This window comes from Mus musculus, chromosome 14 (genome assembly GCF_000001635.26).
Source record: "Mus musculus strain C57BL/6J chromosome 14, GRCm38.p6 C57BL/6J".
Taxonomy (NCBI): domain Eukaryota; kingdom Metazoa; phylum Chordata; class Mammalia; order Rodentia; family Muridae; genus Mus; species Mus musculus.
In genome coordinates this window covers 42,002,705-42,021,293 of record NC_000080.6, presented here as the reverse complement: position 1 = coordinate 42,021,293, position 18,589 = coordinate 42,002,705, and the positions used below count along the sequence as shown (strand labels likewise).

At 40.6% G+C, this 18,589-nt stretch overlaps 1 non-coding gene across 1 annotated transcript in view; it reads right to left on the bottom strand.

Moving 5' to 3' along the window:
• Positions 1–17,472: 17,472 nt before the first annotated feature.
• Positions 17,473–18,589, bottom strand: part of 1700024B05Rik — a 59,838-nt gene continuing 58,721 nt past the window's right edge. The window contains exon 5 of the transcript XR_874537.2: positions 17,473–18,237. This is a non-coding gene — a transcript (RIKEN cDNA 1700024B05 gene). The remainder of the gene's footprint in view (positions 18,238–18,589) is intronic.

The following is an 18,589-nucleotide window of genomic DNA, read 5'->3' as shown; positions in this document are numbered from 1 at the left end:
CTTCACTCAGTCTCCCTTCCTTGGAGTTTGTTCAGGGTGTTATGATTTGAAAGACTGAGTTGTTTGGAGTTGAGACTGTCCCAAGCCAAAGGGCCATAAGTATGGTGAAGTGTAAGAACAGGGCTGCCTCAGACAGCCCCTTAGGCTCATGATAGTCAGAAGAGCAAACACTCTGTTCTGTCTGTAGCCCTCTGTAATTCCTGTTATTAAAAACAGCTTTAAAGTTTCACCAGCTCAGGACAGGTATTCTTGCTTCCTGGAGTTCCAGATACAGAACTCCCAGCACTATGTCTGCCCATATGATGCCGTGCTTTTGCCATAACAAAAATGTACTAAAATTTTGAAAATATAAGCCCAGTTTCATCCTCCCACATCCAAGGCTACATTTTCTTTTTTTTTTTTCAAAAAGACTACTCTGCTTTATTTGGGAAAAATATAATGAAGTTTGACACATTATCTATAAAAAAACACACACAGTTAAACAGAAATAATTGCTTGTTTCAGATGGTCATGAGATTTTATAAAATACATGGAAGGCATACACTGCATAGCAAAGACATATATGTATTAAGGTTATCAACTTTGTGCAAATTACCTAACTATATGCTAACCAGAAGAAGGTTATCTTAAGAAGATAATGATGTCAGTTTTATTATCTCTCTATTACATGTTGGTAGTGACAAGTATTTCATTTACCATTTAATAAGATAAAGCACTCAGATAACATCCAAAATTAGCTATTCTATGCCACTGCATTTCTAAATATGCTTTAATCTAATTAGCAACTTTTTTTTCTTTTTTTAAAATATTTTTTATTACATATTTTCCTCAATTACATTTCCAATGCTATCCCAAAAGTCCCCCATACCCACCCCCCCACTTCCCTACCCACCCATTCCCATATTTTGGCCCTGGTGTTCCCCTGTACTGGGGCATATACAGTTTGCATGTCCAATGGGCCTCTTTTGATACATATGCAGCTAGAGTCAAGAGCTCCGGGGTACTGGTTAGTTCATAATATTGTTCCACCTATACGGTTGCACATCCCTTTAGCTCCTTGGGTACTTTCTCTAGCTCCTCCATTGGGAGCCCTGTGATCCATCCAATAGCTGACTGTGAGCATCCACTTCTGTGTTTGCTAGGCCCCAGCATAGTCTCACAAGAGACAGCTACATCTGGGTCCTTTCGATAAAATCTTGCTAGTATATGCAATGGTGTCAGCGTTTGGAAGCTGATTATGGGGTGGATCCCTGGATATGGCAGTCTCTAGATGGTTCATCCTTTCGTCTCAGCTCCAAACTTTGTCTCTGTAATTCCTTCCATGGGTGTTTTAATCAGCTCCTGGTTTTGTTGATTCTTTGTGTAGTTTTTATTGTTTCTTTTTTTTTTAATTTTTTTTAATTAGGTATTTAGTTCATTTACATTTCCAATGCTATACCAAAAGTCCCCCATACCCACCCACCCCCCACTCCCCTACCCGCCCACTCCTCCTTTTTGGCCCTGGCGTTCCCCTGTTCTGGGGCATATAAAGTTTGCGTGTCCAATGGGCCTCTCTTTCCAGTGATGGCCGACTAGGCCATCTTTTGATACATATGCAAATAGAGTCAAGAGCTCCAGGGTACTGGTTAGTTCATAATGTTGTTCCATCTATAGGGTTGCAGATCCCTTTAGCTCCTTGGCTACTTTCTCTAGCTCCTCCATTGGGAGCCCTGTGATCCATCCATTAGCTGACTGTGAGCATCCACTTCTGTGTTTGCTAGGCCCCGGCATAGTCTCACAAGAGACAGCTACATCTGGGTCCTTTCGATAAAATCTTGCTAGTGTATGCAATGGTGTCAGCGTTTGGATGCTGATTATGGGGTGGAACCCTGGATATGGCAGTCTCTACATGGTCCATCCTTTCATCTCAGCTCCAAACTTTGTCTCTGTAACTCCTTCCAAGGGTGTTTTGTTCCCACTTCTAAGGAGGGGCATAGTGTCCACACTTCAGTCTTAATTTTTCTTGAGTTTCATGTGTTTAGGAAATTGTATCTTATATCTTGGGTATCCTAGGTTTTGGCCTAATATCCACTTATCAGTGAGTACATATTGTGTGAGTTCCTTTGTGAATGTGTTACCTCACTCAGGATGATGCCCTCCAGGTCCATCCATTTGGCTAGGAATTTCATAAATTCATTCTTTTTAATAGCTGAGTAGTACTCCATTGTGTAGATGTACCACATTTTCTATATCCATTCCTCTGTTGAGGGGCATCTGGGTTCTTTCCAGCTTCTGGCTATTATAAATAAGGCTGCTATCAACATAGTGGAGCATGTGTCCTTCTTACCAGTTGGGGCATCTTCTGGATATATGCCCAGGAGAGGTATTGCTGGATCCTCCGGTAGTACTATGTCCAATTTTCTGAGGAACCGCCAGACGGATTTCCAGAGTGGTTGTACAAGCCTGTAATCCCACCAACAATGGAGGAGTGTTCCTCTTTCTCCACATCCTCGCCAGCATCTGCTGTCACCTGAATTTTTTATCTTAGCCATTCTGACTGGTGTGAGGTGGAATCTCAGGGTTGTTTTGATTTGCATTTCCCTGATGATTAAGGATGTTGAACATTTTTTCAGGTGCTTCTCTGCCATTCGGTATTCCTCAGGTGAGAATTCTTTGTTCAGTTCTGAGCCCCATTTTTTAATGGGGTTATTTGATTTTCTGAAGTCCACCTTCTTGAGTTCTTTATATATGTTGGATATTAGTCCCCTATCTGATTTAGGATAGGTAAAGATCCTTTCCCAATCTGTTGGTGGTCTTTTTGTCTTTCTGATGGTGTCTTTTGCCTTGCAGAAACTTTGGAGTTTCATTAGGTCCCATTTGTCAATTCTCGATCTTACAGCACAAGCCATTGCTGTTCTGTTCAGGAATTTTTTTCCTGTGCCCATATCTTCAAGGCTTTTCCCCAATTTCTCCTCTATAAGTTTGAGTGTCTCTGGTTTTATGTGAAGTTCTTTGATCCATTTAGATTTGACCTTAGTACAAGGAGATAAGTATGGATCGATTCGCATTCTTCTACATGATAACAACCAGTTGTGCCAGCACCAATTGTTGAAAATGCTGTCTTTCTTCCACTGGATGGTTTTAGCTCCCTTGTCGAAGATCAAGTGACCATAGGTGTGTGGGTTCATTTCTGGGTCTTCAATTCTATTCCATTGGTCTACTTGTCTGTCTCTATACCAGTACCATGCAGTTTTTACCACAATTGCTCTGTAGTAAAGCTTTAGGTCAGGCATGGTGATTCCACCAGAGGTTCTTTTATCCTTGAGAAGAGTTTTTGCTATCCTAGGTTTTTTGTTATTCCAGATGAATTTGCAAATTGCTCCTTCTAATTCGTTGAAGAATTGAGTTGGAATTTTGATGGGGATTGCATTGAATCTGTAGATTGCTTTTGGCAAGATAGCCATTTTTACAATGTTGATCCTGCCAATCCATGAGCATGGGAGATCTTTCCATCTTCTGAGATCTTCTTTAATTTCTTTCTTCAGAGACTTGAAGTTTTTATCATACAGATCTTTCACTTCCTTAGTTAGAGTCACGCCAAGGTATTTTATATTATTTGTGACTATTGAGAAGGGTGTTGTTTCCCTAATTTCTTTCTCAGCCTGTTTATTCTTTGTATAGAGAAAGGCCATTGACTTGTTTGAGTTAATTTTATATCCAGCTACTTCACCGAAGCTGTTTATCAGGTTTAGGAGTTCTCTGGTGGAATTTTTAGGGTCACTTATATATACTATCATATCATCTGCAAAAAGTGATATTTTGACTTCCTCCTTTCCAATTTGTATCCCCTCGATCTCCTTTTGTTGTCGAATTGCTCTGGCTAATACTTCAAGAACTATGTTGAAAAGGTAGGGAGAAAGTGGGCAGCCTTGTCTAGTCCCTGATTTTAGTGGGATTGCTTCCAGCTTCTCTCCATTTACTTTGATGTTGGCTACTGGTTTGCTGTAGATTGCTTTTATCATGTTTAGGTATGGGCCTTGAATTCCTGATCTTTCCAGAACTTTTATCATGAATGGGTGTTGGATCTTGTCAAATGCTTTTTCTGCATCTAACGAGATGATCATGTGGTTTTTGTCTTTGAGTTTGTTTATATAATGGATTACATTGATGGATTTTCGTATATTAAACCATCCCTGCATCCCTGGAATAAAACCTACTTGGTCAGGATGGATGATTGTTTTAATGTGTTCTTGGATTCGGTTAGCGAGAATAAGGCTACATTTTCCAACCGTCTAAGTAGTGTATCTGCATTTCCATCCAGGTCAATACCAGACAGTGGGCTATTGGCAAATATAGTCTAAAATCTCTGCATTTGGTCTGCCCAGTGACTTTTTCACACCTCTACTTCAGGGCAAAAAAGCAAAGCCACACTAAGAAAAGGAGGTAGTATGGAGGTGGGATAACTAACTGAAGATTTTTAAAGGCTACATGGAAACCAACAATTGTAGAACCATTATAATATACAAATCCATATAAACGAGGTTTAAATAGAATTAATCTCTTATGCTGACAATGCGTCCCCTAAATCCCATAAACTATCAAAAGAAAAACCCAGGGGCAGTTTTAGGTTATTTTGTTTGGGTTGTTCATCATTGAAGTCTAATACCCACTCAGGAAACATTAAAGGCCATTGTGATTGTTCTTGGATACTTTCCAGAAGTCAATGGTAAGACCACATTGCTAAAGAAGATGGTAATTGGCATAGCCATCAAGTCAGGCATCTATCACATTATTGTGTGTGTGTGTGTGTGTGTGTGTGTGTGTGTGTGTGTGTGTGGTGTTGAGAACATACCAATTCCTCTTTAGCAGTTACTTTGAGATATATGGCCAATTGCTGCCCACCACAGTACTTATACAGAAGAGGTAATCCATTGGTAGCTGAGATTGCAACTCATTGCCTACCATCTCCTTCTCAACATCTGTCCCAAGATCTGTCACCTGCTCTTCTGATTTCAGCTTTTCAGCTTTTTTCTAGTCGGAATTACTAAAGAGGGAGCCCAGGGTCTCAGGCACACTAAGCAGCAACCACTATACTACACTACACTACACTACACTACCCCAGTCCTCCTGTTTTTCTCAGATCAACTTTTGAATTTCCACTGTGGGAACATGTCTCATTTATGTTTCTGCACTGGATTTAGGAAAATATGTTTTAACCAAAATCACTTTTGGCTTTGTCTAGCATTGTTGGCAATGTTAAGGATTTTCAACTGACATGCAAATTTATGCTTATGTGAAGATTCAATACAAGAACACAATGTAGAACTATCAAATCATTTAACATTTCTTTGCATTGTGAGCTTTGAACTCCCATTTTTGACTGACCTAATGTTTTGAATGTTTTCTTCTTTGTTGTGTTTTTTGGTAGAAGCAGCTTCTGACACTTTAATTTTATTCTGACATGTATAATGTCCATTACCATATGAACCTGAAGACACTGAACTTATCAGGTAGCTTTAAAGTTGCTAAATATTCTTTTGCAAAAAAAGAAAAAAGAAAAAAAAACATTATGGATTGTGGAGAAAGGCAGGGGGTGTTAAGATACTTTTCATCAAAATAGTCAGAATATAAAATCTCTTAATTGGTACCTTGTTTATTTTAAAGGATGAGTTTACCTGAGCACAGATGTGTAGGCCTCTCAACCTGGTACTTGGGATGCTAGAGCAAGAGTTCATGCCCAGCATGGACAACATGGAAAGACTCAGACTCATTAAACTGAGAAAGAGAAAGTGTCTGACTACCTGGTACAAAAATGACCTCTATAGCCTTAAATACATAGTGAGTAGTATATAAATGTTTTTCTTAAACAAGTACTTTCTCTAACCATAAACTTGCTGTCTATGAGGGTTAACTTTAATTGTCAATTGCATCCAACCTGGGGCCATCTGGGAGGAGAGGGTCATCAAGGGATTGTCCATGGGTGGCCTGTGGGCACATCTTTGGGGTTGGTTCTCTAAATCAAATTAATTGATGTAAAAAACCATAGCCCACTGTCTGAGGCCCTATTCCCTAGGCAGAGAGGGGGTCCTGAAATGCATAAAGGGGGAGAATTGCGCTGAATACAAGCAAGCCCACATCGATGTGCTAGTGAGCATCTATGTGTTCATTTCTCTCTGCTTTGGACTGTCAGTGTGATGAGACCTGTAATGTGAACCACCAGCTGTTATGACTTCCTGCAATGATGGACAGTCCCATGAAACTGTAAGCTAAATGAACTGCTTCTTCCCTAAGACACTTTTTGTCTTGGATATTTCATCACAGCATGAGAAATGAAACTATCACCTCTAATGAGCATTTTCATTTGTCCACCCTGTCACATCTTTTCATTCAGAGACTTTGAACTATTTACTTAAGCTCTCCATAAAATATATAGTAAGCTTCTGGGGAGTGAACTTTCCCTTCTACAGTGTTAAGTACTAGAGTATATTTCTAGAGTATATTGTAGTTTGAAATCTCTTATCTAACAGTATCCATCTCCTTCCTTCTAAACAAATCTCTGCAACAACCATCTCATCAACTCTGAAATCACACCACACATCATACATCCTTGCTCTACTCCCCACACAACCTATGCACTAACCACACCATAACCATAGCTTATGTCTTTTGGGCAAATTGGATCCTAAGAGGATATACAGTGGGGTGATACATGGAGGAGAGAAAAATACATTTAAAAAAAGGAAGACCTGGAAAGATGACCCAGACAGTAAGTACTCTCTGCAAGTAGTAGGACAGAAAGTAATAGAACAGGACACTTGATGTTCTTATCTGACCTAGACATGCCACAAATGTGTGTATCCCTCCATGTCATAGTATTCACGTGTACTACATATATCAGACACACACATAAACACACACACACAAAGACAGACACATTTTTATAAAAATGTTTTATCTAACAACCATTGAAGAATGTCAGGCCCTGCCCCAGACTTTCCATTCTTCAGAGAACGATGATCTGTAAGCAGACCCTGAAGATAGAAATGCATAAGGCAATCAGTACTTAGTGAAAGGCTTTGGTCTTGGGTGACCCACTAGGCTGCCCTACCATTTCTCCTTCCTTGCATGCCATCTGCTCCTCACTGTCATGGTGACTTTCTTCTACTCTGTACAGCTATAGTCCTGTCATCTCCTCAAACTTAGAAGGTGTACTGAGATTTGGTGAAGGTTTCCTCTTTTTTGTGTCAATAATCAAAGGAAAATAGACTAGAATAAAACCTGTGATGAGATCATCTCCAGTGTCCTCTCTATTATTCCTGCTAGGAAAAACAAGGGGCAATGCCCCTGAGCTTCAGTGAATGCCAACCCTGGTTATGCATGCTGACCACTGGAGGTGTCTTTATACTAAAGGCTCACTCTGATACTCTACAGTCCTTGACTCAAAACAGCAGGAATGGGACTCAGGCATTGGTGTGTTCAACGAAGCTCTAATGGTTAATCTAATATTCAGGCACTGCTGTAAGCCACAATTTTACCTTCTCCCTCATTAGAGCAGTATTCTCTAATCCCAAGAAATAGAGATTTGGTGCAAACTAATAAGAGGTCATTAGGATTTTGAGATAGTTGGTCTGGGGAGGAAAGGGCAGAATTAGAAATTTTGCATCGGAGGCCCGTTCAGGGGGTGTTCATGTTTTTAAAAAGCCCTTGCACAAACAGCAAAGATGCAAGTCTGGTACATTCAGATCCAATGTCAGTAGAGGCTGCTCCCTTACCTGGCACACCTTTGGGGAATTGGGGACAACATCTCTCCCATGCCTATGCCACAGCTCAGCTGACAAGTGGCAGAATCATCTCTGCTGTACTCACATTCTTGGGGCTGGGTCACTGTTGCTCCTGCAACCTGGCTCAGCTCTAGTGTGCATCCCAGGTGATATGCTGGGTGTGCTGCTCTAACAGCTATAGTTTGTGAGGGGTAGGTAAGCTGTCACTCTCTCTTGTCCCTTGGGCTTCATTCCTGTCTACCTAAGGTGGCAAAGGGTAAGGGCAGGTAGGGCATCTCCCCTGAATTCTGGCCACCTCACTGCAGATGACAGGCAGGACCAGCTCTCTTGTGGTGAAACTGGGAAAGATTAAGAGATGTGGCATTTGTGTGTGTGTGTGTGTGTGTGTTCATTGGGCTCATGCCATCCCTAGTGTCCCTCTAATTCTCTGGTTGAGGATGAAGTTGTAATCTCTCAGCTACTGCTCTAGCACAACGACTGACTGCCTGACTGCCTAATGCCATACTCTCCAGCCATGATGGCCACAGACACATTTTCTGAAAATGTAAGTTCCACATATACACTGAATGGTTAATTTCTTTTGCCAAATTTACTGGATTAAGAACTACCTAGTATCTGAATGAGGTAAAACCTACAGATATATGTATGGGGACATTTCCAAAGAGGATTAACTAGGTACAGAAGACCCACCCTGTAGTTTGGTGGCACAGTTTTATGGCCTGAAATCCCTGACATATAATGGAAGAAATATTATTAAAATGGAGGAACTTAGAGATATAAATTTCCCTTGTAGAACAGATTTTGACATGTGCTGGAGATTTTGTTGTGTTGTTCTTTCCTGGAAATTTTTATTTTTTTAAAAAGATATTTTCTTTATATACATTTCAAAAGCTATCCCAAAAGTTCCCTATACCCTCCCTCCGCCCTGCTCCCCTTCCCACCCACTCCTGCTTCTTGGCCCTGGCATTCCCCTGTATTGGGGCATATAAAGTTTGCAAGACCAAGGGGCCTCTCTTCCCAATGATGGCCGACTAGGCCATCTTCTGCTACATATGCAGTTAGAGATATGAGCTCTGGGGGTACTGGTTAGTTCATATTGTTGTTTCACCTATAGGGTTGCAGAACCCTTCAGCTCCTTGGGTACTTTCTCTAGCTTCCTTATTGGGGGCCCTGTGTGCCATCTTATCTGTATTTGCCAGGCACTGGCATAGCCTCATACCAGACAGCTATAACAGGGTCCCTTCAGCAAAATCCTTCTGGCATTGTGCAATAGTGTCTGGGGTTGGTGGCTAATTATGGGATGGATCCTCGGGTGGGGTAGTCTCTAGATAGTCCATCTTTACTTTTTTTCTTTTTGGATTTCTTCTTTGACGTATCATTATCCAGCACTGAGTTGTTTAATCACAATGAGTTTTGTACCTATTAGAGATTTGTTTGCTCTTGGTTTTAAATGTTACTGTACTGTGTTGCAATAGGGTATATGTACTTATTTCAGTTTTGCTCAAATGTGTTTTGTGGCCCACAAACTTCTCTATTTTAGAGAAGAGTCTCTGGATTGTTGAGTAGAATGTTTATTCTTTGGTACTTGGGTAGAATATTCTGCACATATCTGTCCATTTGATGTGTAATATCATTTAATTCTCATGTTTCTCTATCTTTTGTCTTGATGACCTGTGTTCTGGAGAGAGTAGAATACTGCAAAAAAAAGCTCACTATTATTCAATTGGTATTAATCTGCAGTAGCCATAGGAAAAAAAAATATAAATGGAGACCGTGGGAGTAGAATAGGCTAGCAGGATACAGGTGATAAGGTGATATGAAAAGAAAAATGAATAAAACAGGGAGAGGTTTAATCTGAGAAGGATGAAGGGGACAATACAGAAGGAGAGGAAATTTTAGGAATAACTAACACTAAATTGTTTGAAATAGACTTAAGGCGTCATATTAATTTACATATATAAAAATTATATAACACACACATACACACTCACACAAAGTCACATGGAGAGAAAGAGAGAGAGGAAGAGGGGGAGAGAGGGGGGAAGGGATTAGGAAGGGGGAGGGGAGGAGGAGGGAGAGAAAGAGAGGCAGAGAGAGAGAGAGAGAGAGAGAGAGAGAGAGAGAGAGAGAGAGAGAGAGTGTGACTGTTATGCTACTGAGATAAAAAGTCTCCCCCAAGAGCCATAGGCTATCTTATAAAAAATCCTATTGAAGGCATGGTGAACTTCCTTTTGGTTTGTTTTTCAGGAGACTCCAAGTGTCTCTTAATGAACTATACACTATTGATTTTTTGTGGGGCCAGGGAGCTTGGGGCTGAGGGAAGCAGGCCTGGAACAAGAGGCAGTTGAGACATGTCCAAACCCTGGAAATTTTATCCTCAGAGTGGCAGCAATAGAATACCTTTAGAGTTTCAGAGAGATTATCTGAAAAGGTGTAACTGTAAATCATTTTGCAAAAGAGCATTTCAGAGAATTTTACTGGTTGTAGTGTATAACTGGAGTTGTTCATTTCTCCAAGTTGTAGGGTTGGACAAGGTCACTATTAGAAATAACTGTTTATGGACAATAAGAGCTTCTCTCATGCTTCAAGCTGAGAACCTAAGAAACTTCACTATTTGCAGCTAATGCAGAAAGTGTAGACTTAGGAATGAACAAAGCTTTAATTTAAGTTCATTAGGCTCAACAGCCATTTCAAGAGCCAAGGGAGAAATACCATATTCAGGTCAGTGGTGCTGTGTGTAGTACATGTCAAAAAAAGGGGGAAGGGTGCTATGTGCTTCCAGGACAAAGCATCAAGAACACTTAGGTTGCTAGAAATTGTATTCTATACTATATTGTTTATATTAAGTTATATTTATTATACTACAAAATTTTGGTGTACATCAAGAAGACGTTCATCTCCTTAGGAGTAGAGAGACACGAATAGAGGTTAGATGATGTTCCAGGTAGGAAGGGGCAGTGTATTTCCACACAAAGGTATATGGGCTTCCCCTCTTGCTGAGGTTGCACCATGCAGGGCTTCAGAGAAGGCAGAAACACATCCAGATCTTCTCAGCATTCAGGAGAAAAAGTCCAAGACTGTAAATTAATATTTGTCAAAGTCTGCCACCAAGAATATTTAATGGAGGTGAGTTAAGTAAAGTTAAAAGACTTTGAGCAAAATCCTGTAATATGTCTCATCCTTGTCCTATGAAGACTTAACTTACAAAGCCCCCAAAGAAACATGGCAACACTTGCCTTGATAGGCTATTACATCTGAAACTGCCTTACTACCTTGTCTTCAAGATTGACCACATGTTGTAGTTCAGTGCCACTAAACTGCCCCAAGAGAATACAGTTTAACTTGATATTTTGTTTGTTTGATTGTTGGTTTGGGTTTTGTTTGCTTTGGGGCTTAGAATTTTGGTGGTATTGATTTAAGGATTTGATATTTATTTTCTCTTCCTTTTTTCTGGTCGTTATTTGGATATTTTGCTGAAGCTATATACACTGCATATACTGATCCAGCTGAGTAGAGGTTCTTTTTAAATCCGTACTGAGTGAAATATCTACATTTTTATGTATTAAACACCCATGGAAGAAGTTACAGAGACAAAGTTTGGAGCTGAGACAAAAGGACTAGAGACTACCATATCCAGGGATCCATCCCATAATCAGCCTCCAAATGCTGACACCATTGCATACACTAGCAAGATTTTGCTGATAGGACCCTGGTATAGCTGTCTCTAGTGAGACTACACCTGGACCTAGCAAACACATAAGTGGATGCTCACAGTCAGCTATTGGATGGATCACAGGGCCCCCAATGGAGGAGCTAGAGAAAATACCCAAGGAGCTGAAGGGATCTGCAACCCTATGGGTGGAACAACGTTATGAACTAACCAGTATCCCGGAGCTCTTGACTCTATCTGCATATGTATCAAAAGATGGCCTAGTCGGCCATCACTGGAAAGAGAGGCCCATTGGACTTGCAAACTTTATATGCCCCAGTACAGGGGAATGCCAGGGCCAAAAAGTGGGAGTGGGTTGGTAGGGTAGTGTGGGGGGGAAGTATGGGGGACTTTTGGTATAGCATTGGAAATGTAAATGAGGAAAATACCTAATTAAAAAAACAGTAAAACAAACAAACAAACAAACAAACAAACAGAAAACAAGTCCAAAGCCTTCACTCTTAGGCCAGTGTTTTTAGCCAGGTATGGTGTCACACTCCTGGAGCCCCAGAATTCACAGGCAGAGATGGTTTTCTTTAAGCTCGGGGCATCATGGTCTAAATTAAGAATTCCCAGACAGCCAGGACTTCGCAGGGGTACACCTTTGGGGGGGCGTGGATGTCATGACCTACTCTGTGGATAAGCACTTCATGATAGAAAATGTATCTATATTGTATCCTTTAGGTCATATATTTAGATACTCCTAAAACATGGTACATGGAATTCACATGCTCCTGTAATAGTCATGCCCACCAAATTAATGAGAGTCACAACTATATTGCTCTTAGGAGATGCATTTTCATTTGGGGCTCATAAGAAATTAGGAAACCCAGAGCTATCTGCTTCTCATTTCCTGGAAATACAGCATTGGTGATAACTGTAAAGCAGAAATATTGACTTCCCAGAAAAAAAGACTTCCCAAATACCCATGTTGAGATTTCCCAGACATGTTGAGACATGGCTTTCTTTTTAGGTAATTTTATTGTGGCTACACACTTGGAACCTTTTTGAGTTTTGTTTATTTGGGTGAATTTAGAGCGTTGCTATTTATTTCTTTTGTTTATACGTATTTTTTGCCTGCTAGATGTCTTTGCACCAAATGCATGCAATTCCTCCATAGGCCACAAGAAGGCATGGTATTCAACCCAGAGATGCATTAATGTGATAGTTAGCTACCCTCGGGGCCCTCTGGTGGATAGACAAATGCTCTTAATAGAAGAGCATTCTTTCCTGTCCCTACCCTACATTTCTTCTTTGTCCTTCCAGATTGTGTGGTTTTTAATTGAACAAGATCATCCACAATCAAAGATAGAAGTTTCTGGAGACCTATAGGTTCAGGTGCTTGAAGATGGAATGGTAATTTTCGTAGGTTACCTGGCACCCATGCAGAGCTCTTGTGGGTTCAAGATAATACCATAACTTATCGTCAAGGTTGGAGCAGATCTGTCACCTCTCGTCTAGGATAACCATGCAGATTAGTCGTGAAATGCCTAATTGATGAACAGCAGAATTGAGAAGTTCCTCCTGGGTGTAGAGGTAGAGGAAGGAATAACTATTTAAGGCCAGCTAACCAGTGTTGGGATGAAGCTTCAAACTATCCTGCATGGATGGATCCTGAGGCAAACATCATATGCCTATAGTGGAGAGCTTGTCTGTGCAAGGCTAAAAAGGGAGAGCGGTGGTTGATATTGATGTTTAACCACAGTAGATCTCAGAGTGTGTTGAAGAAATCTTTCTTCCAGTGGATGCTTCATGCTTGTGAAGGTCTCCTGGAACAGATCTGATTTGAGACTAACTGTGAGTCAGAGAATTAATGTGTGAAGGAATTAATCCCCTGGATCCCCAAACTGCTGCTGTCAAACCAGGGCTTTTAAGCAGAAGCCTGAGAAGGACCGGGGGATGTGTTAAGTTGCTCACTGTCTTTGGACACCTTCTCTTTCTAAGCTAACTCTGACACAGAAAGGGACACCTGTAAACACACAGGAAACCAATCATCATCAAGTGATGCGGGTCTTCTTGTCCATCTTTCAATTCTCTGGTGGACCCTGAGCCTTATTTACTTGAAGGTCTTCAGTGTAGTGCTTGGCTGTTTTGGTAAATGCTACCTGTCGGGTAGCTTAACCTGATATCTAGTGATGCTATTTGTGCAGGTAGATAACAGCTTGACATCAGTCTTTAAATGACTAAACTGTCCTGAGTATGCAGAGTGGACTGAGACACTTCCTTTTCTCTTTCAGATAGATATTCCTAGGCTTGAAAGCATTCTGTCAGCCACTCTCAAGGACAAATCTTGGAGCATCCAAACTGACTATGGAGTCTCAAATTGACATTTGCCTTGTAGCTGTTGTAGAAGATGAATGAAGTTGCAGGCCTGGAATGTAACTCAGGGAGCATGGACTTTTATTAGGTTCAATCATAGCCCTGGGAGGTCAAAGAAAAGGAAAAATTACCCCATCTCATTTAGACTTGTTGGAGACAAAAAAACTGTGAGGCTCCATGGAGGCTTTTAAAGTCTGCCACCCTCCTCATAGATCCCTCTCAGACTCCATTTATTGCCCTTAATTGAGTACATATATTCTCTGGGGAAAGCTTTCATAGTTGGGGTATAACCCACAATATAAATACAAATACATAGATCATTAAATTCTGTGTCTGTGGTGACTGGCTGATGAGATGGCTCAGTGGATAAAGGTAATGCGACCAAGCATAGAGACCTGAGTTCCTTCCCTGTGACCCACATCATAGGAGAAAAAAACTCCATGAGTTGTCCTCTGACTTTCATGTAGGTGGGGGTGCCAGGTCTTAGCCCACAGCAGCAAGTGCCACAGAGTAAAGGCACCATGGAGGAGAGGTACCATGAGCACATATGCAGGAGAAACAGCAAGTATTTGGGGTGCAGCACTGGGGAGGCAGCCAGGTGAGCTGTCAGAAAAGCAGATTAGGGGTCACCCCACCCACAGTAATTATCTCTGGTTTTGTTTTTTAAGACAGGGTTTCTCTGTATATCTGTGGCTGTCCTGGAACTCATTTTTGTAGATCAGGCTGGCCTCAAATCCTCCTGCCTCTTCCTCCCGAGTGCTGGGAGTAAAAGTGTGCACCCCCAGCTCACTGTAATTGTCAAAGCCAAATGTTATAAGCATAGTCTGAGTCATTTGTTTGGAAGCAAGTCAGAATGAGATTAAATTGGTTCTACTAAAACTTTGTCTCAGTACATAAAGTTCTGGGGAAGGAGAAGAGCATTGCCTTGAGGGGAGGGGAGGGAAGACCATGGAGAAAATGGTCAAAGTCATACTTGAACAGAAAGTCTCCAAAAGCCAAAAGATGTACACTTTTTCATTGAATTATTTATTTCCATCTGATCACAGCCCCTCCCTCTCTTCCCAGTCAGACTCAATGTCCCACTCCCCCCCCCCCAATTCTCTATCCCCTTCTCCCCAGAGAAAGGGACCCTCTTTTTCCCCCCAGTACCAACTCACCCTGCCACATCAAGTTGCATCAGGAATAAGTGTATCCTCTCTCACTGAGCCCAGACAGGGCAGCCAAGCTAGGGAAAAGAGATCTACAGACAGGTAACAGAGTTTAAATCTGAGACAGCACCCACTCCAATTGTTCATCACTCACATGAAGACCAAGATGCACATCTGTTTCTTATATGTAAGAGTCCTAGTTCAAACACCTACATGGTGTTGGCTCATGGTTGAGTCTCTGTGAGACCCCAAAGGCCCAGATTAGTTGGCTCTGTTGTTCCTCTAGTGGCTTCCTAACCATTCTGGCTCCGACAACCCTTCCACCAACAGGTCCACAAGACTCTCTGTCCACAGCCTAATGTTTGGCTGTGGGTCTCTGCATTTTTACATGTACAGGGTGATGGAGAGGGCATGCAATTAGAGGGACAGCCCACAACAGGTCAAAATGGAAACCTCTCAGGAGCCTGCAGCAGCTACTTCTAAAAAGGATGGTGTCTGTGGTCTTGAGAAGCAGGAGACACATTCCTCCTGGGTACCTGCCATTTGAAATAAGGGACTGTGATAGAAATAATTGAAATAAGGCTGTGATAGAAACATCTCAATAGCCTGTGGAAGCTCTTCCTACTAAAATGTAATTCCCCTTTATCTTAACCTTAGCCCTGTACAATCACTGTATAGAATTCATTGTGCATGACTGCTTTCCAGTTGGCTTTGATATGTATATTTATACTATTATATCTGAATTTCCTATTTCCTTCTTATTTTGCTCTTGTGTAGTCTATGAAACTTGATGTTTCTTGATGTAATGATTCTTAAACTATGAAAAATTGAGATATAAGGGCTCAGTACAGCATACTTCAAAATGAAGGTGTATGCTGTATGTTGTCATATTGGAAACAATGTAATAACTGTGTAATGGTAGTTCTAGATAAATGCATGACTTTTAAAAAATGTTTGAAGAAATTATTAGAAAATGAAATAGAGACAACATTGGGACCAGAGAAATGTAAAAGTTATTCATGTTATGAAATTACTTTCACAAAACATTTTAGAGTAGTCCTGAATAATAAAGTATAGAATATGTCATAATATATGTCAGTCAAACTAAGTCAAAGCACTGGGACTCTTTTACGAGAGTTATTGTGTGCAATGTACAGAATCAGAAAGCCAGCAGAAGTACTGAGTTAAGGATTAAGCACCTCTGACCCATTCAGTGCTTTTTTAGAGGCTTTCCCAGCAGAGCCCTACCCTGCAAAGCAGGGTTGGATCTCCAGTACACACCAGCTACTCAAATGGATACCATGTTTCCTTTTGTAAAGAAATGGAAGAGTCCATTCAGCCACCATCTGGGAAGGCTCTATCTCATTTTCAGAGCCACTTCAATTGTAGGATTTTAACTTAGCACCAGCTCCATTGTCTTATGCCAGTATTCTCTGCATTGTCCACTTTCCTGTGGTAGTGTCAGTGATGAGCTCTGCACTATGATTTGTCCCTGTTACCTGGTGTTACTGCTCCCAAAACCTGCTTCTCTGATCAAAAGAGAAACTTCAAATCACTTTATAAAAACTGCTTTGGCTCTGAAAGGAAATGGGTGCTTCTACTTTTTTTACAACAAAGTAAACATACCTCAAGAAACACTTTCTATAGGTATGATCCATTCCACTAATATAGCACACAAAGAAGGACAAAAGTCCATATTAGGGGATGGAGAAATAGCTCTTCATTTGAGAATATGTTTCTCAAAAGACCCACATGGCATCTAACAGTCCTCTGTCATTTTAGTTCCAGGTGAAACCCAATAACTTCTTCTGACCTTTGGGGAAAGGCGTGCAAGTGTTGCACAGTCCTACAGAAGGCAAATCATGCACAAATATAAAATAAATCCAAATAACAAACAGAATCACCACTGGGGGGAAAAAACAGAGGGAGAAAACTCATAGAGCATATGGGCCTGGATTTTGTCTCAGCTTTTAAAAACATCTGGATACTGAATACTGAACTACAAACTGTGCTTGTGTTAAAACCCCAAAAAGGAACCAAATGTATTGTGAAACACAAGAAAAACAACAAAATAACCCCCCAAAAATCCCTATCTCAAAAGGACCTAAAATTGAATATCTGTAGTAGTAGTTACCACTGATAGAACATTTGAAGGAAAGCAGAAGCATACATGTCTGTGTTTTCTAGAGCTTTTATATTCCCTTAGAATATGTTTTTATTTCCTGACATTACAGAAATACTGGTATATTTCCCATTAATTTTTTCAACACTATCATTCACAGTATTTTAGCAGCAGCTGAATATTTGACATACAAGGAAACAGCATGGATATTTTTTCCATCATGAAGTCGGTATCCACAGAGTTGAACACACTATCCACACTGACTGTACAATCAACCGCTTTTGTAGCTCAGTCTGGCTGGGAAGTCATTATGGAACCCAAGCCCCATACAGAGATCCATCTTTGTCTGATAGGTTTGGGATTTCAATAGGGTGATACCACAGCTGAATAAAGAAGTTTCTTAAGAGTGAAGAGTTAGAGATCACTGTTTTATTCTTAGAATACATCCAATTTACTCAATAGTAACTAAAAGTGGGCAGTCAATAAGTATACTGTATAGCCTTATCAAAACATTAAATCAATTACAAAACAAAACAACAGCAAAGAAACAAACAAAAAACTTCTAATGAAACAAAAGGAAACCAAATAACAAAAGTAATCAAAGCTCAAACCAAAATCTAAAAACAAGAATTGTGCTAAAGAGCCTTCTTTGGCTGTCATTTAGCAGCACAGACTTACAGCCCATGGCTGTCCTTGGCAACACAGTAGAAAATAAGTTACTTCTGGTAACAATCTTTACAAGAGAAATTTAAGTAGGTCTCCTTTTTGGGAGTATGGGTTTGAAAAATATGGACACCCAAGACTAAGCAGAAAACATGTTACAGAATTTGGCTCAAAGTCTTTGCAATTTTGTAGAATGATTTTGTAATTTTCCTTGATGACCTATAAGGACAAGAAAAATGTACACCCTCAGAATCTTCCTGTTTCCCCAGTAGCTCTTAATGTGCCTCAGCACATGTCTCACTCTTGCTGAGCCAGAGCACAGATGAAAATAAGTGCTATTCATTGCAAGGAAACAAAAGTAAAGGAAGAAAATGCAGCAGATGATAGCCATGATTACTGGGGATGAGATGAAATATTTGCTTCGCACACGCAGGGATCCCACTATAGAAGTTCTCTTCAAAGGAGACCTTGTCCTGGTCTCTTCCATGTTCCAGTTTCTGCTGGAGTATTTCACAACTAGGGAAGGAAGGAAGAAAGGCCTGATTAGGATTTGTCAGTTCAGCTCTCTGTCCCAACAAGATTTATTCAGCTGGATAATCTATTATGACTTACCATTGGCTGAGGTCATTCTCTGCATCCCCAAGTGTCGTAGAGCACCTGGGCTTGGAATTATTTCTCAGCTTTTAAAAAGTGCTATAATCTTAACTGTGAACTACACACTGTACTAGCGTTTAAAAGAAAAACACTATATTACTCCAATAGTCCATGTATAATATATTGAATAATAACATTGTAGCAATGTCCGAATCTGAGTTCAAGGGAGTTGTGAACAACCTAGAAAACCATGTGGATGCCTTATGGGAAACCT